This window comes from Tamandua tetradactyla, chromosome 14 (assembly GCF_023851605.1).
Source record: "Tamandua tetradactyla isolate mTamTet1 chromosome 14, mTamTet1.pri, whole genome shotgun sequence".
NCBI lineage: Eukaryota > Metazoa > Chordata > Mammalia > Pilosa > Myrmecophagidae > Tamandua > Tamandua tetradactyla.
Genome location: NC_135340.1, coordinates 11,668,514 through 11,691,643, shown reverse-complemented (window position 1 = coordinate 11,691,643; position 23,130 = coordinate 11,668,514). Strand labels below are relative to the sequence as shown.

General features: G+C 34.2%; 1 protein-coding gene and 1 long non-coding RNA gene across 2 annotated transcripts in view; both read left to right on the top strand.

The window, feature by feature from the left end:
• The window catches only part of LRFN5 (leucine rich repeat and fibronectin type III domain containing 5), a 316,517-nt gene that overhangs the window by 2,484 nt on the left and 290,903 nt on the right, over positions 1 to 23,130 (top strand). The window lies entirely within an intron of this gene.
• On the top strand, positions 16,692 to 22,853 carry LOC143654799 (uncharacterized). The gene is made up of 3 exons (XR_013161966.1): positions 16,692 to 17,594; positions 20,785 to 20,917; positions 22,227 to 22,853. It is a non-coding gene; the product is annotated as an uncharacterized LOC143654799 (long non-coding RNA).

The window sequence follows — 23,130 nt, the reverse complement described above, 5'->3', positions numbered from 1 at the left end:
GGAGATGTGGAAATGGTGCAACCCAGTTTGGGGATCTGTGTCCATCCGGTGTCCATGTTAAGTGCTAAGTGTGAAGTAGGGGATTTCCCAGCAAAGCCTCCTTCCTGTCAAGCCCTCTTTTGGTCACTATTAAGAGGGACAATAGGAGAGTCAGGACACCCATGGAAATAGAGATGAGATAGGTGGAAAGAAGTTGTCTCTTGATTCCTGTTCCCCAGACCAATTCTCTTAGTCATTTATTCAATTTCTCTTTCCAAGAGGAGAATGACCTTGAGCAATACCAGTCTTCTGTGTCTCCCACACCTTTCCCCCCCGCCAACATGTAATGTATATATGAACACTTATACCTACACCCAGCTCATTTTCCTCTGAGTTCTTCTGTTTGAAATATAAGATTCCTGTGCTGGGTGTGTTTTGTTTTGGGAGGTGTTTATGAAGGAATTTCTCTGAATGGTACCAGCCAGAGGTGACTCTCTTTTCTCTCAGTAGGGGATGGCAAGAGCTGGGGTCACAGAAGGGAGAATTACTCTACCTTTAATCCCTCTGCTATTGTTTTCGTCTTGTCTGTCATTAAATGGATTCTTGTTAAAGCAGTGTCTGACTGTGGCATTGGCATTCAAGTGACCATCATAAGTTATATTCACCTTTCATCTTTTCCATGAGGGACCGTCATTTCCCTTTGTCCATTTAAGTCAGTGTTCTGCTTCCTCTTGCTGCTTGAAGCACTTTTGGCTTGGTAGTTTTGCTGAGTTTTCTAGCTGGTGAAATTAGGATCTTGCTTTCTGCTGATACTATTGAGGTGCTGTTTTGTAGCTGGGATGAGTTACTTCCAGATATCAAACGATGCTCCCGAGTCTACATAAAACTTCTTGTTTATTTGAAGTGAAATTTGCAATAAATGATATTGCTGATAGGTCCTTTGCCAATTTGGAGGTAGAAAGCTCCTTGAAATTTTCTAAAGGCTTAACTGGCTAACCTATTAACTCATGCCAGGGCTTTTCATTTTCTGTTTACTCAGAAATGTTACATAGGCATTAGTCTTCAGAATATTGTGTATGTAATAAAATTGTTCTACGTTTTATGTCTCATTGAAAGATACAAGTTTAGGTCTTATAATTGTGACCTCCTAGTATACATGGCTAACCAGGTAATTTTGCTAAATCATTCCACTGATGCACATATATATAGCTCTGCCTTGTTCAGCAAACCTTGAGATTGAGACCACTTATTATATTTCTGCAGCCCACATTTTTATTCCTGCGGCATCCTTCAATCATTGAACACTATTTAAAACCTAAGGCAACATAATTTGTCTATTACATGGTATGTGGATGGTGAAATTAAGAAGATTATGTTTGTAATTATTGAAGCTATTCTGGTTAGAGGTGAACTATTTTTATGATGTTCTATCAAACTGAATTATGTGTTATTATGAGAACTCTAATATATTACAGAAGGTAGAAATGTAAGAATTTAATTCAGAGATACTTAATGATTCCTTTTTAATTATTTTTTATAATAGTTTTTTTGGTTTATTGATATTGTTCTAACTGATGTTTTTTTTCTGGACTATGATATAATTTAATACTGATTATGAAGATGGTTAAAAAGTGATAGAAATTTGCAATGGAAGTCCATGGCTATGAAAATGCACTATCGTACCACATGTAAAGGTTTTATTACTTTAACTATGAGCTACATTTGCAACAGTACTGTGAGCTTTAATAACCCATGTTTGTTAAGGTTCATCCTTATATTTGGAGGAAAAGGACAATTGACCCATTTGGGTCTTCCTAGAATATCTTTTTATAAAAGAAATCTGTCAAATCTTAAAGCTCATGTTAGTCTCATTACACTTTCTTTGTGAGAGCATTTGTGTAATTTTTTCTTTTAAAAAACAAAGCTTCCAATGGAATATTTTGAAATTGATGTTACTATAATCCTTGTGAAGAGCGATTGCAGAAACACAATTGAAAATTGAATCTATTTTAGCTCTTAAAACAAAACAAAAACAAGGCTCTAGAAAGGACTTGATAAACTAAATGATTAAAGTTAGATCCTTTTCACCAACTCTGGCAGCTATTTCTGAATTCTTAGGAAAACATTGAAAGGAAATTCTAATTATTTTAATATCTATTCAATCAGAATTTGTACACTTAATCAGTAGTAGAGGTCACAAAATGTTGTTTATCTTCATCTATTTTCACTTTGCACTGTGCAGTTCTTTTGAGGAAGTTCTAAAGAGCCCTTAAGGACACAATTCAATTGCTCTCTGGACTCTGTCCCCTATGCTGGCTTCTTTATCCTGTCTTGAAGAAGTTTTTTCATGGTTATCAGTGTGAATACCTAAAGTTACTCAAAATTACAGGGTATTTGCATTAAAATGATTTACTAAAGGCAGCATTTCAACCATTAACCATGAAAGCTATCTCATATCTTTTTTGAAAGTATAGACTGGTATTTTTCTTATTAACTGGCACTTTCATAACTTTTTCTCATGGCGCGAAATTTAGGTTATTCAATGATTTCTGTGCACTTGTTATTAGTGCTTAGGTATTTGTATAGTGGCATTAAAATGCGTGTGATTTTTATAGCAACATCGAGCAATCCATTGAGTAGTGCATATGCCATAGTCCATGTGGATAGATATCTTGAAATTACCAATATTCACAGATATTTTAAGTTGAAGCACTCATTTAAAAGAACTGTACCTACCTATAAATTGAAAATGTATAGCTCTCTATAGGATTAATGTAAAATATTTGCCATGTATTGACTATTCAAATGTCAGACAGTGTAACTACATATAACCAGACATTAGGTTCTGACCCAAGAAACTTACTTGATTGGTAACATGAAAGAGAAGTTTGAAAGTAGTTTACTAGGTGCTATTCTTGGTTCTCTTGTGATGTTGTATATTTTATAGTAAGGGGGAGATGGGTAATCATAGCCCAGTTTGTGGGTTAGAAGCCTGAGCTTTGGAATTCCACAAGCCTGTCTCAGGCCTGGGTAACCTGGGAGCAAGTCTTTTAACCTCTCCGAGCCTTGCTATCCTCATCTGAAAAATAGAACTAATAATATAATCAAGGTCATATGCTTGTCTGGAGGTTTCTGTGATATAGTAAATTAGAAGATTCGCTGTTATTATAATCATTATTGTCATCGTTATCGTGTCATGATTAGTTAGCATGAGGATGAAGAAGGAAACTAAAGGAGGTGGCAGTTGGATGACTTTAAAGCCTGTACTTGGCATTGTGGAACCTCAGGGTTATACCGGCTACGGAAGCTCATTGAGACCAGGGAACACATACCCACGCCTTAGAGACCAGGCAGAAGATATAAAGCAGTGAATCTGACTGGGTTTAAGAAACCTTAGGCTGGAGCACCTCAGGTACACTGGAGAGTCCATGAGTTACCCAAAATAGTCACATTTAAATTCATTTTAATGGCTAATGAACCTGGCATTAAGAAACTTCTGAGTAGTCCTGACATTTGGTCAATTTTAAAATTTCTCTGAAGTATACCTGCCAAGTGGTCATGTTGCCTATGCTTGAGTACATTTATTGATTTCTAAATCATTCCACTTAAAACAGATTGGTCCATTTTTTTTTGGCTGTATTGTAAGTATTGTTTGGTTGGGCCAAAGTCTAGCATCCTGTAGCTTTAACATAATTTTAATATGGGCAGCACACACAATGAGTCTAATTCCTACAGTGTTTCAAGTGTTTGAGCTGAGTTAGTAGAGGTTCTCACCTCACGATTACTCTGCTTATGATGACACGTACCCTGAAACTAAATAGGTTTGGGACGGTTTCAAGAACTTTGATCTTTTGTACTCAATTAATGTTAGCTGATATCAGTGTTCTGATCACCCACTTCTGGACAGGTTCTAATTGGTTTATTGCACTTTTCATTGGAGTATGGTACCTGCTACTAACAACTTACATGGGTCGATTAGTTGAAAGTTGAGCAGGGACATTTTCCCCTGCTTTACTAGAGGAGAGAGTAAGTACATGTTGTAACCCAATCCTGCTCTCATGGCAGACATTACTATTTGAGCATTGCCTGTTTTCCTGCTGAGCCTGGACAGGTCCCTGGAATCCTGACTATGTCACTCTAAGTTGCACCCACTAACCACAAGATTAAAAGTGTTTGACATGTTTAGTCTAGCCACTGGTGCACACACTGAAGACTACTTTCTTGACTTGCACATCATACTACTTGACTACGATGGCCAAAATAGTTTCCACTAGCTATTGAGATAAAATTAACTTATAAAGTGTAGTGTGGTTGCTCATAAAGTCTGAAAAGCAAAGAACTGGAGCAAGACAGGAAGAGTAGACTTGTGTCACCTTCCAAAGTGGTTGGTTGGCAGCATCATGGACTCTCTGACCTAGACAAGAATTTCTAAAGGTCCCTTTTTTGATTCTTTTAACAAGCATTTATTCAGTATTTAATGCATGTATACGTTTTCTGCTAACACCTTTCTCTTTGAGATGCAAATGCCAAAAAAAGTCATAGATGCCACTCTGGGGAAGCTGCAATCTAGAGGAAAGGACAAATATTACTTCAGAGAGGTCTGACTCAGTCTCAATGACAATTCTCAAGTCTTTGCCTCTTAATTTTCCCTTGGCCTCGATGATGTTGATTTCTAGAATATCTATTATATTATTTTGTTACCTACTCCATTATTGAATAAAGTAAACTTGTAGTCTCCTAGCAGTTTCCTCAGCCCACATATGAGATTATCTAATTTCTAAAACAGGGGAAAACAATTTGAATAGAAGAAAACAGAAAAATAGACAATAAAATTCCCTTTATCTGTTATCTTTGAAATGTTTGTTTTGATTATCAACATTATCCGTAACTTTAAATGTTCCTCTTTTTAGGTATCATATTTTAAAATATTTGGAAAAAATTTACTTTCAGTGTGTGAATATAAATAATTATGGAATAAGCACACCACCAGTTCTAAGTATAATTAACCTTTTTCTTAAGATTTCTGGGTCTTCCTTATTTACATTAGTGAAGAGTGGTCCTTGTAAACCCTTAGGGACCATTTCATGATACGTTTAAGGTGGTGTGTGCATATATACAATTTCCCCCAACTTTTCTATTTTGTTTTTCTTCCTATTTTCTTTGTATGAGTTTTCTGTATTATTCTCGTCCCTCATATAGCTTTTTTAAAAAAAAAATCAGCGTACCTGTCTTACTTTCTAACTCACTGTTAAGAGTTTATTAACAAAATAACAGCCTTGTTGGGTTTGTAAGTAAAAGCCTGATGCTGAGTAAAAGTCTAAGACCTTCTCTGAGGAAAGTGCATGAGCTTTCCTCCACGTATTTTATGAGGAAAGCACGGAAAGATGCTACCATACTTTGGACAATTCATCATATATGTATGTATATTTATATCTGTCCATCTGCCTATCTACCTATCTATTGTCATCATCATCACCTTCATTATTTCTGAGGACATATTCTATGTTAGGCACTGTTGGATTTTTCTTTTTTCTAATCCATGCAGTAACCCATTAGCTAAGGCATTATTGTTAGGGATATTTTATGGAGGGGCAAACTGAAACTCATAACGATTAAGTGACTTGGCTATAATTAATCAATTGATAGATGTAAAAACTAATTCTTATTTTAGAGACCATGTTACATCTGCTATACCTAGGGTAAGGACTTCCTTTTTCTTCTATTTTGATTATTACATAGATGTATTTTTCTCCTCCTTCAAGAATGCTGGCTGCTCTTTAAATATGCAATATATATTTCATTTCTTTTGCCCTTTATCATACTTTATGCTTTGCCATCTGGAAGTTTTATAAAAAGCCTTTATGGTTATCTGTAGCAGTTTATAGTGAGAAGGAGGTGTTTGCATTCTGAATCTCGAGCATAAGTAAATACTAAATTTTTTTTTTAAGCTGGGCTGTGTGACTTTGGGTGATTTACTCACTCTAATTCCCAGTTCCCATATTCAAAAGGAAATTGTGGGTGGGCAGTGGTGGTTCAGTGGCAGAGTTCTTCCCTGCCATGCCAGAGACTTGGTTCGATTTCTGGTGCCTGCCCATGTAGGAAAAAAGAAAAAAATAAAAATAAAAAAGCCTTGCAAGCCTTTGTAAGCTGACTTGTAAGCCATTATGCAATTAATAAATTTTCATTCCCTTCAATACTTTCCCTAGTCCAGAAAAAAATCATAGAATTCTGTAAGATTAGGATTGATGGAACTTAGAGATCGCTGTGTTCATCATGAAAAATCTTTGCATTTGTCTAATCATGCTCTACCTTTCACTCACCTCTTTTTCTTTTGCTGTGTTATTTGTGGAAGCTGCTGCTGCAGTTCCCAATGAGTGCCTCAGGTTTTATTCCTGTTACCTACTCCCTTTGGCACAGGGCCAGGAGGAAGTCAAGTCAGAAACCCATTTCTTCATGTTGAATATAAAATTCAGTGCTGTTATTAAACTCAGAGAGGCGTAACAGCCAGCTAAAATCTGATGCTTAATTCTGGAGCTATTGGTTGGCAGGACAAATATTTTCTAGCTAAAGCGCTGTGTTTTTTCCCGTCTCTGATCTGCTCTGTTACCTCCTGTGGTGGACTCAGGATGACCACACACTTGTTACGGATCCTCCCATTGAGAATTGGCATCTCTCCTGTCCCCTTGAATCTGGGCTGGCCTTGTACCTTGCTCTGAAATATAGGTGTGGTGGAGGTGGCATGATATAACCTCTGGGGCTAATCCTCAAGAGACTGTGGAGCTTCCACTCCTGCCTTCCTGAAAGAATGCTCCTCTCGTGTGAAGAAACCTGGATTCCCCTGCCAGAGATAGCGCCTGTTGGCCAACCGACACCAATGACCGTGTGACTCCTAAGTGAATGGGGAAGAACACCTTAGACCGTAGAGACCAAACTGAGTCTCCGGAAAGTTGTCGTCAGTGAGTGACACCAGTTGAAACCAGGAGAATAACCATCCAGCTGAGGCCAGCCCAGATTGCTGACCCACAAATCCTGAGCAAATAAAATGGTTGTTACCTTTAGATCCTCTGTCAAAGAGTAGGGATTGCTAACTGAGACACTCCCGTGGGTAATAAGGAATAGCCAGCCACCATACCTCTTTTAAAAGACAGCCCTGCCTCCCTTTTTTAATACTTCCTACAAGTATTTATTAAGCATCTGCTACATACTGATACCTTGCCCCTTCATCCATTGATTGATGAATTTTTGAACTATGGTTTTTCTTAAACCTTTGCCAATATTTCCTGATTCCTCAGTATATGCCTTTCCTAAGATATTTCCTAATAAGGCTGGATGTGCATGACAGTTCTGATCTGCCTGTTGTGGAAGGTAGCCTCTTATCACTGTACTTAAACAACTTCCCTGAAAAGACTATCCTTTTGCTCTAGGGATCATACCATTCACCTCAAGCCCACAAGGGAATTTGGCTTGGTTTGCCCAAGTTGTATCTGGTATTCATTGTGACACTTTGTCATTCTTTCAAGATTTCTTTTTATCTTCTAATTATATCTTAGTGATTCATATTTAGCATTAATTTCTTCAGTAAATTGAATCTATATTGCACAATTACTTTATTCTGGTACTTCATAAACATCTCATTTTATTTAAAAATGTTCTCGTTTATGTATCAAAATTACTCTATAGGGATTTGACATATTGTTACAGGTATAATAGGGTGTAAGGGACAGTACAATTGTATTTGTTTCATGACTTTTTGTGTAGTAATTATTTCCAAAAATATACAATAACAAAATGAATGTAGTCTGTTCCAGTGTTTTTGCTTTTAGTAAAAAGGGTATTTTTCTGAGGGCTGCATGTCATATTCACCTAAATATTTACTACAAAGATATTTGATAATTACTGTTTCAAAAGGCTCACCGGAATATATTGAATATGAAACATTTTATTTACATTTTCTTTATAGTATTTCTTACTGTAATTTTAGAGTACAATACAAGATAAGTAATGTATGTTGTGCTAATTATTTGAAATATCTATGAGTGAAATCTAAAGTAAGGTACATATTATACCTGCTGCATGTTTTAGTTTACATAAAAATAATTTTCACAGCATGACAGGTGTTCTAGTTTGCTAGCTACCGCAATGCGATGTACCAGAAACAGAACGGCTTTTACAAGATTTTATTAAGTTAAAGTTTGAAGTTCTAAGGCCGTGGAAATGTTCCAATTAAATCAAGTCTATAGAAATGTCCAATCTAAGCATCTACAAAAAGATACCTTTGTTCAAGAAGGCCGATGAAGTTCAGGGTTTCTCTCTCAACTGAAAAGGCAATGGGGAACATGGCAACATTTGCTAGCTTTCTCTGGAGGCTTCTTGTTTCATGAAACCTCCCTGGGGGCATTTTCTTTCTTCATCTCCAAAGGCCTCTGGCTGCATGGGCTCTGCAACTTTCATGGCTATGCTGCTCTTTCCAAAATGTTTCCTCTTTTAAAGGATTCCAGTAAACTAGTCAAGACCCACCTGGAATGGGTAGAGTCACATCTCCCTCTAATCAAGGGTTAATACCCACAATTGGTGGGTCACATCTCCTTGGTGATAATGTAATCAAGTTTCCAACCCATAGTACTGAATAGGGATTAAAAGAAACAGCTGCCTCCACAAGACAGATCAGGATTAAAACACGGCTTTTCTAGGGTGCATAATCCTTTCACACCAGCACAATAGGCATCAGTGTCATCATCTGTGAAGTGGGGCTAATGCAGTTGTCCATCACATAGCCTTGTAGGAAGGAGAATTCAGTGAAATAATGTGTTCCCAGAACATCACACAGTGGCTATCAAATAATGAAATGCTCAAACATTGGCTGTTATTTTTATTTTTGTGTATTGAAAGAAAAAAATTGCAATTGTATGCAAAGAATAATTGCAAATATTCTTGTATGTATAGGACAATTGCCTTTTATGAATACTTATACTCATCTTTTATAATCATATTGTAATATTTGGCGTGAGTAAATTGTCAGCTTGCACATCGTTTTCTGTTCTCATCAGATGAGGCCAAGTGTTGATATCTCAAGACATTTTCTTTTCCAAAGCAATGGAAAAAAATAAAAATAAGTAAAAGGACTAAAGCAAATATTCACATTGATATGGAACAAGTGAATACTGGTAAACTAACTGGAATAATATTTTTAAAGCAGCCCAAATAATGTATAGCTTTTAGGACATGGTTAGGAAAACTGAGGAAAACTAATAAAGAGATCATCAGTTGTTTAATAGCAGGGCCAAATCCAGGCTTTTTAGGATTTTAAGGTTATATAATTTTGAGGAGATTTTTGAAGAAAAATAATATAAAATGACAAACAGAAATTAGGTAAGGTGCCGCAGATGGGGCCAGTTTATGTGCCATTAGTTTTGTACCAAATCTGGCCCTCTTAAGTACACATTCAAAGAATTCTGGAGGGAAGGATTATCTTTCCTTTTTTTCTACTTGGGAAAAATGGACTTGACTGATTCTTTGGACTAACCCATGCAGAGAGCTTTGGTTTTGCTTCATGCTAACCTCTTTAATAGTTCTGTTTCTGAAAATATGTTTTTAGAATGGAAAAATAAAGTCGTTTTCTAAGTAACTGTATAAGTATATGAATGTAGCATTTTTGCTTTATTGGGATCAAAATAAATGGACCAATCTATTGCGTAATTAATGATAAAATTGTTCTATAGATATTGGGGAATCAAGCTTTTATAATCCCATGTGCCAAATGTAGCATTACAATTGAAAACATGCTATAAATAGTTATTTCTAATGTATTCTTGCTAAAAAAGAAACAGATTTCAGGATAATTTAAAGGGAAGATAGGGAATTTCAGTAAATGATATTATCCTTGGTACTAAGTTTTCACTGGGAAAATTAGTTGAATAAATGAATTTGTATATATATATTTATAAATATTGGTTTTGAAATGTTGTAGTAAAGTACTAAAATATATTTATATTAGCAATAGAAAGAAACTAATTTCATTCTTCACCATAATTAGGTATATGTTGGTGTTTAAATTGTCATGTTAATATTTATGGAACAACATAAAAGAAAACACAATCTTTGAAATATGAAAAAAACCGTTTGAAAACAATGTACTATCTTTCTAGAGATGTTTACTGTCCTGTTGTCAGTACACGCCCTCTATGAGATACCATCCATCTTAAGAATGAGAAGTATCATCTCCTTAAACTGATTCAGAGCAACTCTCTTGGATAGAATAATAAGTATTGTGGAATTCAGGGTTTTACGGATGGAGTACATCTCCGTGAGCTGAGTATAAATGGAGTTGGGGCCTCACTGTCACTGAATTGATGTTACCGATAATAACATACAGATATGATTTTCCATGTAAGCTGAAATGATAAATTGACTATCTAGCAGTTCAAGGAGTTGTTGAGACCTGCAAGTGAATAATGTGTACCAGAAGGAGACAGATGGGATCCGTTTGATGGTCCTAAGTTCATTAGTGTTCAGATTTTGTGATTAAAATAAATCACATATTTTTGTGATTTTTTTTTGGCATTCTTCAGCATAAGATCTTTGGTTTGGGCACCTAGAGTTAAGGTTGGCAACTAAAATTTTTTCAGTTAGAACTAATTTAACTGCGAGTAGAAAGCCCAACCCAAATTGGCTTAAGCATCATTGAAATTTCGTGACTAACAAACCCAAAAACCTAAAGTAGGGTTATCTTCAGGTACAGCTGTCTTCATGGTTGAGATATTTGATAAACTGAGATCCAGCTTTAAACGCTATTTCCTATTGATTCCTTTTGCAGACTTCTGTGTCAGACCTTTCTCAGACAGTGGGTCACTGTAGCTTCTTATTGTCACAACACCAAATTGAAGCCCTGGAGAGAGAGAGAGACAGAAAAAGTGAGGGAGGAAGAAAGTGGGGGAGAAAAGAAAAAAGGCAGGGAAAGAGAGAGAGAAAGAGATAGAGACAAGAGAGAGAAATGGAGAGAGAGGAGAAAGAGAGAGAGAGAGTTGCTTCCTATACAGTACTAATAAATGTCCAATAATTGGTTCTTTTCAGCCATGATTCTTTTACTAATGGCTTATCACCATCTTTGAAATTGATTAGGAAGAACCAAGACACTGCTTGATTTATTCTTTTCCTTCTCTTCCCTTTCTTTCCCTTTCTCCCCACTCCTGTCCTTTCTTTCAGAATTGAAAGCACTCTCTCCTGTCCTCCAGATGAAATTCAAAAGCCATTGCAGCTTTAGTGAAATTTGAATACTTTGTTATGATAATCACAGTCTCCTGCTTTAAAATTTCTTAGTGAGTTTTGTTATTTTAGGGAAACAAATTGAAAAAAGGTCAGATCACAGACTTACAGTAAAATGTTTGAAATGAATGGGTCTAATAAAATTTTACAGAAAGAAAATTGCATCTATTTAAGATAGAAAAGTTAAATAACACCTGTATTATTTGTGTAGCCAAACTTTGTGTTACTCTAATGCAACAGTAAAAGGCTTTTCAAATATAGGTATAATATTCAAACATACTTACTTATTTTGTCAAATATTAAATCTCTATTAATATACATGTTGTATATTGTAGTATTCAAATTACTGTACTTCAAAAGAAGATTGTAAATAAATTCTAAGCTTAGGTAATAGTGGAAATATAATCACCCTTTATTCATTTGAAATAAAATAGTGTGGTAAAATAATAAAAGAGATAATGATAATGGCTGAATTTAAATATAGCTTTAGTTTTTAAAGACTCAGGTAGCTTCTTAGGTTTTCTTTTTCTCTTTGTAAAATGGAGCTTATACAAATACTGAATAATTATGATAGCTTTTGTATTTGTTATCATGAACTATTTTCAACCTTCTGAAGTATAGCATTCTCCATTATGATTTACCCATCTCTAGTAATTATATTATTTTTCAAAGGGCTAAATCCACACTTTCTTATCAATTTCCCTTTTAACTTTCTAATACAATTTCATTTTAAAGCTATAGATGATAATAATGGACTCAGTTTTAACTAGGATACGTTTCTGGTATGATTTCACTTAAAGGGAGTAGCAGACCTCTGACGTGGGAAATCTGGTGCCAGTTTGGGAACTTTGGATTCAGCATAGGGTTAACTCTGCCATGAAAGCTGCCTCTACCTCTCACCCCACCCCACCCCCCACCTTAACTCATTGCTTTTCCTTCAAGGTCACAGAGCTCCCATAGTCATTGAATAAAGTATCTTCCATCTGACAAATAAACAAAGCAGCTGAAATTAATGTCTGTGGAGGTTTTGGAAACTTTTTGTGTTTCTGAAAGTACCTATTTGAGTACATATTAAATGGCATATCAGGAAAGTGATCAAATAAGATTTCTGGGTTTTGGGGGGAAGTCTAACATGATGCATTTACAGGTATGCACTCTTTTATGTTTTAATAATAAATTTTTCGTGTTTTGCTATAAAGCTGCACAAAGAAATTTAAAAAGTATGTACAGCCCATGTTCTTAATTGACAGTAGGGAATATCTACTCAAATTATTATTAAATTGTACTGGAAAGACTTCTTAAGGCATCATGTATTATTTAAAAGCAGATATTTATCTTCATTTTAAGCTTACTTAAACTTAGTAAAGATGCAAACATGAACATCTTTCTATAGCCGGTTTTTGGTCACAAAATATATTAACTAATTATGATGAAATCACAACTCTTATTCTACCTCTGAATAAAATAATGCAGTGTGGTTAACCAGTGTTCCTGTTTCCTCTAATGTAATGTTACTAGTTTAATCTATTACAGATACTATAAGATGAATTATCAAGAAGGACATGATTTTTGTGCCACTGCATATAAGGTATTTTGATGGCAAATACCTTTAGCCTCAGATATCCAGATTTTAAAATAACCTCTGTCTTGTACTTGGCTATGGGTAGCACATAGTCCATAGATTTTACTTTAGACTATTTAATAGGTCGAGTCCAAGATATTGTACTTTTAATCCTTTTAATCGGTATGCATTTAAATTTGAATGACTGGTTAGTTTTACTGCAATCAGTTCTTTGGTGGAAGAGTATTGCTATTCTTTCATTAAAATCAACAACAGATTACTCGTAATTTTAATACAGAGGATATATTGTAAGGTGACATCATATCATTTGCAACCTCTTCAGCTGATTGTACAGCAAGGAAAATCATTGCTGTGGAAGGTTATTAGCAAAAATAAAATAGAGCTAGAGGCATAAAAATAGCATGCTCTTTCCCATTTTTTCTGGTAGATTACTTATTGTATATTTCCGTACAAAATCTGCAAAGTGCAGTAAGGACTCACTTTTAATTGAGGTAACCTGAGCTTTTTGAAGTGTAACCAGTGACAGACTGAGTGACATTATGAATAGGCAGCAGTTGAATTATGAAATGCTGTTTCTCTACATTACTCCTGGGAACCTTGAGTCTGCACCAAAAATGGCAAAAGCAAACAAAAACCGTATCTTGCGACCCTTTTATATCAGTTCTGTCATGGCTCACAAAAATGAAAAAAAAAAGATGTTTAAAATTTTCCCCATTATCTTCTTTTAGTCTTAGCACTGGGTTAAATAAAGCATGTCCATCATGATTCTTATTTTGTTACTTTCCTTTATCTCAGTTCCATACAAATGGGCTAATTCCAGAAAAAAAAAATGACTTCATTACAGGTTATCATTTGCCAGTTTAATTTTTAATGAAGCAGCTCTAAGGATACGCTTTTTGCTAGTATTTTAATTCATATTTTTCTAAGGTACAGCTTGCTTTATTATCTTCATCATAATTAAGTGATAGATATTTAGAGAGACATTAACAAACTGGACAGGAGTGCAATTACAGACTGCTGTGCTTGATATAGTACTAGTATTGTACTCCAGTATTGATAATGTTAGAATTAGCTTATGGCTTTGGAATTTATGCCATCGATATACTTGCCAAGATTAAATATATATTACAAGAAAATTTTATCACAGCATGTCTTGTAATAACAAAAACCTAACTTAAAAACTGTACAACACAAGTATTCATTAAAAATGGGCAGGTTTCTTAATGGAATATTGCTGCTTTTTAAATAAATGAAATGGATCTGAGATTGTTGATAAGGAAAGATGTCTAAAATATATGGTTATGCAATAAATATGGATTATGGTGGGTTTAATGTGATTCTCTTTGTGTAAAAATACCCATACACATTATGCACATGCACACGCATTATCATTTTATGGAAGATGCATATACATAGAAAATTTTAAAGTATTAATTTAAAATTAAATTAAAGACATTTTAAAGTATTAATTATCATCTATTTTCAGCACTCTGCAATAATGACATTCCTTTGTTCTTCCTCATGCAAAAACATTTTTAAAATTTGTACATTGTACATTTCACTATTATTATACACTCTAAGCATTCCTAGATTATATCAAACCCCAAGACTGGGGGCTCAGCCTATAGCTTTGGTTGTCCACACTGCTTGTGAGAATATCAAGAATTCAACTTGGGGTAGTTGAATTTCTCCCAGTTCTCACCATTCCCCGAAGGGGGCTTGCAAATACTTTTCCAGTCACTGATCAAATCATTTTGGGATTCATCGGGGGATCACTCTGGACAAACCAACAAAATCTCATGTGCTACCTGAGATTCCAAGTACTTAATGACATTCAATCAAACTATCTACATGAGTTATATTAGGAAATGCATGTGTTCGCTCTGGGATTGGAGGGTCAAATGATTTTCATTTCTTTTCCTCTATAGAGTTTGAATCTTTCTACCTTGTAATGTAATAATTCATAATAATATAAAACTCATATATAAGGTTTTGATAGGCATACTTATATAGACAATAACCTTAAATATAATGAATAGTTTGAAATAATGAAATATCAATATATCCTAGTTTCTATACTATTAAATGTTGACATACTAATGAAAATATCAGTGATATTTACAAATTTATTTTCTATGAAAGAATTATGGAAAATTAACAACCAGTTTATCCAGAATAGTGTTTTCACTGTTTAAAACGAACTATGTGCCTGGCTATTGGTGAGAATTCCAGTAACAGTATGAAATGCCAAAAATATTCATTTGCTTGCAAACTTCTGCTCTGCCTTATATTGCAGATTAGTTCTGCATGTGTATGTAAAGCATCTATAAAATCTGAAGATTCAATTTAATCTAAAATGATATGAAATTTTTACATCCAGAATAAAGGATCTTTCATTCTGGGCTGTATTTAAGTTCATAAATTCATGGTCTAGAGACAGGAATTTTGATTGTTTTTGCTCCCTTTGTGTCAGGCAGCACAGTTTGGCTGTAGATTAATGATTGGAACATTAAATGCAAAACTTGAAATTTTTTTCTAGAATTTAACATAATTTGAAAGTACAACTATATATTAGAATTTATTCCAATTTGTTAAACAAACATCTTCCCCCTCCCCAATTCAGGGGGCCTGCTAGGAGCCAATCTTGATGATTAATAATAGAAAAAAAACGTTTTCTGATTCCGTATGGAAAATGAAGCCCTGCCTTTGAAAACAATGTATTTTTATCTCATATTTTATTAAGATTTTGTTGTAATTGCAACTGTGCATATTCCTAAGGAAAGAAGAAATGCTTGCCATATTTTTTCTCTGCATATTTTCAAATAAAATTGATCAATAGCAAAAAGGACATTTTTCACTGGACATTTTTTTACACCAGAATCGTAAGGAAGACTATTTTAGAAAATTATTTCCCATTTTTTAATTGAGATATAATTCACAATCCCTAAGATTTACCCTTTTAAAGTATACACTTTAAAAGTGTACAATTCTGTGGTTTTTACTGCATATATAAAGTTGTGCCATCATCACCACAATCCAATTCCAGAACATTCTACCACCCACAGAAGGAACTCTGTACCTATTAATAGTGACTCTCCACTATCCCCTCCCGGGAGGTTAGTTTAGGGAAAACATACAAGCCAAGGGAAAAGAAAACAAACAATTGAAAACAACAAAGAAAAAAAATACACAGAAAGATACAAACCAGGGCTTTGAAAACAGCAGCTTTCCCAAGGGCCTTTCTTAATCTTTTAGTCCAATCAGTTTCTCATTTTGATGCATCTGTGTAGATAGTTTTTCATTTGTAAAGATTCATTCTGCTATATCCTCATTTGTCAGTAGCTTTGCACTTGATTCCAGCAGTTACCAACATCATTTTCATTGACTTCATGAAATCCTAAATTTTGTAGATGAAATTGCATTTCTACTTTCCCAGAGATATACACCTTATTTGTAATGCAAGAGGAATGATAAACCAATTGACAACATGGTCAAAGTGACAGCTGTCTCCAGAGGAATCTGCCTGTTCATGTATCTATACTGGTGTTAAGTGAAGAAGGATATTTGAATAAAGAGTACATTAATAAGTCATAACTCATTAGTGAATATTGTTTTGTAGTAACAGGTAACGTTTTTGCTGCTTTAAACAACCTGCAATTTCAGAGACTTGTATAAAGATTAGGATAAGAATCGCTTTGTTTATCACTTCAATTTGTGTACTCTTTCCTTTCATGAGAGTGAAACCACAAAACTTAACGTTTTCCATTTATGTTATTGATGATTAAGATTATTCTATAGTAGGAATTAATTATATTTATTGCATATAGGCAAATTGCTATATTCTTAGTATTTGCCGTATCAGGTTTTAGTGACACTAGACGTTGACAAATCTCAAAGTTGCTGAGTTAGTTTTTGTTTCCTTTTTCCTCACAACTGGTTCTGCAATAAACTGCACACAAGAACTGTGCTCTGGAGACAATTTTTTAAAGAATGAGGCTCATCTGATTAACCGACTCTGAGTTCCTGAACCTTGGCTTTGATTTTAAGTTTCTTTTTTTTACCACTCATTTGTTCTTAAGTAGATTTCGTGTTTTTCTCACTAAAGTACTGGGGACACCATTTATCAAAATGGATGAAGGGAAACGATAAGAAATTCTGCCTAGGCTAGTCCTCTTTTTTCTGTTGTCAGGTTCTACATATTTAACTTATAGGTTCCTTCATCCAACAAATATTTATTGTTAACATTGTGTGTGTGTCATAAATAAGAGTAGGAAATAAACTAAACATTCAGCAGTAAGCAGGACAGAGGTAATTCTTGCTCTCGTGGAGTGCGTAGATTAGCAAGGAGGAAGATACTCGTGAATTCAGGATTTAGTGGATATTTTCTGAGCACTTATTATGTGTCTCGTACAAGTATTAGCATTACAAATGCAGAGTGGCTTTCCCCACAGGACAGGTGTAGCGTGGGAAGTCCACTGTGCCCTGGGGACACGTGAAACAGGATCCCTTCTCTGCATCTCCTGTGAGCCTAAGCTTCATACAAATACACGATGAGGCATGATGGACTAATGTCAGGCCTTTCGTTCTGACTCATGTAAATTCTCGTTTATTATGTAAACTATTAAAATTCAAATGCCAAGCTTGATTTATGACCACCTGTTTCTTTTATAGGTATTTGTCCATCTTTATTGATCCATACAGAGCTTTAAGGATGTTAGAGATGCCATGTGTCTCCATATTTTCCAAAACACGTTCTGCAGTTATGCGTGAGGTCTGGGGAATTCTCCTTTAACTTCTGTTTTAGATAATATGGACTGCTCTGCCTCAAGTAGTGGGTTGAGCATTATTTTGAAGAATATTCCCAATTAATCAAAAATGTGTTTCTCTGTGGTCGGTTCTTGTATTATACCATCAGATGTTTTATCCAAAACTGGAGCCTAGGGTTTTACTGTTTATCCAACTTCATGTTCACTTGTTTGTGGGTTACACTTCTGTGCTATTTGAAAGTCTTGAGAGAGTTTCCTATTACTTATTTGTGAAGTCATTACATTGCTTTCTTTCATCTCTCTTCTACACATCCAAGTATTCAAAGATTACTACACATCATTTAAGTTAGACAAATACCATGTTATTTCTCTGAATAGAATTTCCTAATTGTATAACCAGTAAAACCAGCATAGAATCTGCCCAAGTATTACTAAACAATTTGCATTTCTCTATACACACTAAGCTATTTCATATTTTTATGTATTTGCTCCTATTCTTTCTTCTTCCTGAGCCATCATCCCCTAATTTTACTTATTTAACTGGTTATACGTAATCTGCTTTTGGGAAAGAGTTCCCTTATACTTCAAAGTTGAGGTGTGTATCACTCATCTTTGTTCCTATATTGACTTCAAATTGTATGTCCGAGAGAAGCTTCAGATGGGTTTCTGGGTTTCTGTGTAAAGTAGCCTCATGTTGATGTAGATTCAGGCTCTTTGAGCAGACATTTTTCTGAGAACTTTGCTTTTCCATGTAGTGCAATTGTGTGTCAGGGCATTCTTTCATCATAGCAATTACACATTGTATTTAAATAATCTGTTTACCTCCTTTTCCACATATCCCAGACTATAATATCTTCGAAGACATGCTATTTTTAACAATTTTTAAATCTTTTTATCCCAGTGCCTAGAATAGTGCTTAAAGTGTTTTCTAAATGAAGCACTTATTTACACATAAAAGTATTAATGGTGGCACAAAACATAGGCGATAGTTTTCTCAGGGTTTTTCTTATATTGTTAATAGGAAGTTAAAGATTTGTTACAGAATATTTGAAGATGTTTTCTAAATTAAGAAATATTTGGAGGAATTAGGAAGGATTTAAATACACATCTTGAATAAAATAGAAAAAGATTATCCAAGTTAAATTAGTTTAAGGCAATGTCTTCTTCCAGCTATGTAATTATCCTTCTCATTCTCATTTAATTGTTGGGTCATGTAAATTCAGCAAATACAGTTAGTTGTTTATCATTTCAAAATTATAATATGAATTATTGATCCATTTCAGGGACATATGGAGACTGTTTTTGAGAAATGCATGATCTTAAAGTAATGGATCACTTTCTTGGATTTTATTTTCCCCATTTGTTTAATCTCTGTCCATATTATTTGCTCCAAACAGAAATACTAATTATTTGTGGTACATTGTATACATAATTTTCATTTATGTACTGTGAATTCAAGTGAAATATAATAAACAATGAGAAGATCTCATTTATTTCAGAGCATTAATGGTTTGCATTATACTTTTAAGAGGATCTAAGTAAAAACTGATACTTTTCTTTTACATCAAGCATTCTTAGTCATATAAAACATACCTGTGCTTCAGTCATTGGACATAACTTTCTCTACTCAGGTGTTGTTTTCTCATGTTTTTTAAAAAGCATTTTATATAAAATCAGACATTTTATTCTCTTGAGGCTTTACCTTTTACATTTGTACTCTTTAACAATTTGCTGGTTGTTTTCTATATTAAACATATTTCCTTGTAATTCATTGTCCTTAGCTGGAACACTCACAAATTAAAATCTGAAGATCTTTTCTGACTTACCAAATGTTAGAGTGAATTAGGACAGAGAAGCTTATGTAAAGTTCTGAACTCTCTACTTGTAGTCTTCCTCCTTTTAATCTATACTATATATTCCTGTAAGATAAATCTTAAAATGCTTCAGCCATATAATTTCCCTTTTCAGAAACCTCTAGAGGCTCCCCATCACTTTTTCAATGAAATTCAAACTTGCTTTCTGACATTCCTGGCCCTCCAAACCCAAATAAGATCCAGCCTTTAATCTCCACTATGACTACTTCTTCGTTCACACTGTACACAACAATAAAACTGAATTATTTGGTTTTCCCAGATTATTCTCCTTATTTTTTGTCTCCTCTGTGCATTTTGTTGAGCTTGTTCTTTCTAGAAAACTTGCTCTTATAACATTTTTGACTACTCAAACTCATCTTCAGGGCCCATCTCAGAAAACCATGTCAGTAGGAAGGCTCTCCTGATTTATTCATCCAAAAGATATTTTTCTGGCAGGCATTAGTCAAAGATAGAGTGAATGAAAAGACAAAAACTTGTTATTCGGGGCTTTTTTTTTTAGTCAGGCAAGATAGGCAATAAATAAACAAGTAAATATATAAAATATTAGATGATGAAAAGTACTATGAAGGAAAATATTGCAAGTATGATATGGGATGTGGGTTTGGAGGGACAGGGCTGATACTTTATCAAGGGTCATCAGGAACATGTCCTCTCAACTGGGGACATTTTTGGAAAGATCTGAATGAGTGAGGGGAAAAGTCATGAAGATATCCAGAAGAATGGAGATTGAGGGAAAAAGGGTTCAATCCCCTGAGGTATAAGCATGCTTGATATTTTTATAAAATAGCTGGGAGTCAAGTGTGGCTGAAGAGTAGCAGAAGAAGCATTGAAGAAGAGGCCAGAGAAGAAAACTGGTGGACGTATCATTTAGCTCTGTGGGTCAGGCTAAGTTGGCTTTTGGTGTGCAAGAGATAGGAAACTAGAAAGAGTTGGAGCAGAGTCATGATATGAAATGGCTTATGTAATAAAGCATCACTGTGGCTGCTACTTCTGAAGAGATTATTAAGGACTCAGAGGGAAAACCAGGGAGCACAGATGACTATACTGATAAGACTTAATGGTGATTTGGTACTAGTAATGGCAAAAATGTAGGAAGGGGCTGAATTCAGAGTTAGGTTTATACAAGAAAGAAGTATGTTTGAGAGAAAGGTAAGGAATCACGAAGAAAAATTGTATAGCATTTTGGGAACCTTTCTTTATCTTCAAAGCTTCCATTATTTTTACTAATTATTAGTGTATGCCAGTTCTTTGCTAAGTTATTTATTCTACTATAGTTTAAATCCTATGGAATGTAGGCATAATTATTGACTCGTTTTTACAGATGAGAAACTTGGAATACAGAAGTTGAGTTAAAAGAAAATATTTGTCTATTTACCCTGTATCCCTAAAGAAGGAAAAAAGAATGGCTGGATATACAAATACATTTCAGGATGTTAACAGTGTTAGAATAATAGGTGATATGTTGTTTTATTTATATTTACCTGCATCTCTTTCAAATACTGATATTTAGATTAAAAAAGATTATTGCTTTTAAAATCTGATATAAATTAATGTAAGAGTCTTGAATTTCAATCCATTTACTGGGCATTTCTTATTTTATAGTTTACAATGCATGAGATTTGTACTCAGAGTTAGTTTCAAATTCTGCTACCTTGATCAAATAATTTAGTCTTTCTAAAATTCAGTGTCTTTATTTTTTAATTAAAGGTAATGATACTGTTATTTTCAAGATGAAAGTGCATTAAAAAATGACATTCTTAGGCACAATGGTTGACAATAGGGCAAAATAATGGTCACTGTATTATGTCCATCCTATGGAGGGGTTTAGAACAAATTACTCAGCAAAGGAATGACAAAGGATACAGTACCATAATATATAGAGAATAATATAGCTGAAGCCTATAACAAATAACTTATTATAAAAGTGAATTTTGTCTAGGCAATTAGCTTAATTTCACAATTTCTTTCGTTTCCCAATATTATGACTTGATTATAAGTTTTTGTGCTGTCTTGGGAGATTTTATTTTGATTTTTTTCTTCTTTGGGGGTGTATTTCATATTTTCATGTATATTGGCTTTTTAAACTTATTTAAAAATGTCCTGGTGAATACCTTTAAATAGGTTTGAATAATTGTGAATACACAATTAAGGATGACTTTTAGATACCGACTTGACATGGGCCAGTATTGTTTAATCAAAAATCCCACCGATGTCAGTGACAAACAGACTTGATGTCAGTGTTTGTTTTGTCTGCATACAGATTTTAGAATCAGGTCCCATACTATAAAAAACTCATTGCAATTATGACATCATGTGTGGCAATTAAGTGTAATTGAGTGTAAATTAAGATATCCCTTTATTCAATTACTTTTTTAAAAACAGTAGGTAGAATGCTCTCTGTAATATTTGTAAATGTTGTCATTTCTTGTTAAAAAATAGAAAAATCAGAAAACAAAACTATTAAGATGATGAATGTGGTCCCCCTAAGAAATGAATGAGTCCTCATTTTATATATTAGATATTTATATATAATATATATATATATTCCCCTCTCCCCTTTACATGACTAGATATAAGCATTGTAAGACACTGAATGAACAACCCTTAGATATCAATTATTTTGCCTAAATGGCATTTTCCCGTAGGGATATGGTTGTTAAGAAATAGAAAATAGTGCAATCTTTTGCAATTTATATAAAAATTATCAGTCTTACTAAATTATTGTTGGATAATTTACATTATCTTGGTTTGCTTTGTTTCTAGGGTCAGTTATTCCCATTGAATCTCACTCTTCTCTGCTGTTACAAGATTCTTCATATCACAGTGACTAGTATAAAATAAATTCAGGATTACTATGCAATCGTTCTCGATAAAATCAAGCAAACACTAGATGCAGTGAGTGGCATTTGCCATAATGAGCTAAACTACACTTATTCAATTATAGTTCTATGTGAACAATTCATGGTCCTAATTTTTCTGAAATTAGATTTTCCAGCATCTTCTCCTGAAGTGAGAGGATATACTGATTTTTGAAGAACAGCAAAAGCGTCACTAAGCTGGGGATGCTCTTCTGTTGATGGAGTCATCTGGAGTGTCCTCTGCCTAATGCAGTGTCTCCCTATGGCGTCTCGTCGTGTTCAAAAAGCCACAAAGAGGAATAATTTAATGCAGAGAAAGGACATACAGTACCATTGCTTCTGTACTAAAAAAGGGTGGAAATAAAATAGTGGCATCATGTACTTTGAGAGCTAGAGGGGAATTTTGTAGTAGTCCTTTGAACATTATCTGTATAGATAAAAATCCTAAGACTGAAATAAGAAACTTTTTCTTTTACTGTTTGAGTAGGTGTAGATTGATTCTAAATACACTATGTTCCAATATATAATTAAAGACTCATGTGCTTAAATTAGATCAAGCTGACTTAATTTCTTTTAAGTTGTGAAATTTGGGTCCATTTTCATTTTCATCATGATCAGTTTTGATTCTCTTTTGACATATTGAGAAATATTTGAAAGTTAGGATTGTTATTTGGACTCTTACATATATTGAATCAACATTTCTCTGAGTTATTCTCTTTTTTTATTGGGAAGTCTTCACACACACATTCATTTTACACATGATGTACAATCATTGGCCCACAATATCATCACATAGTTGTGTATTCATC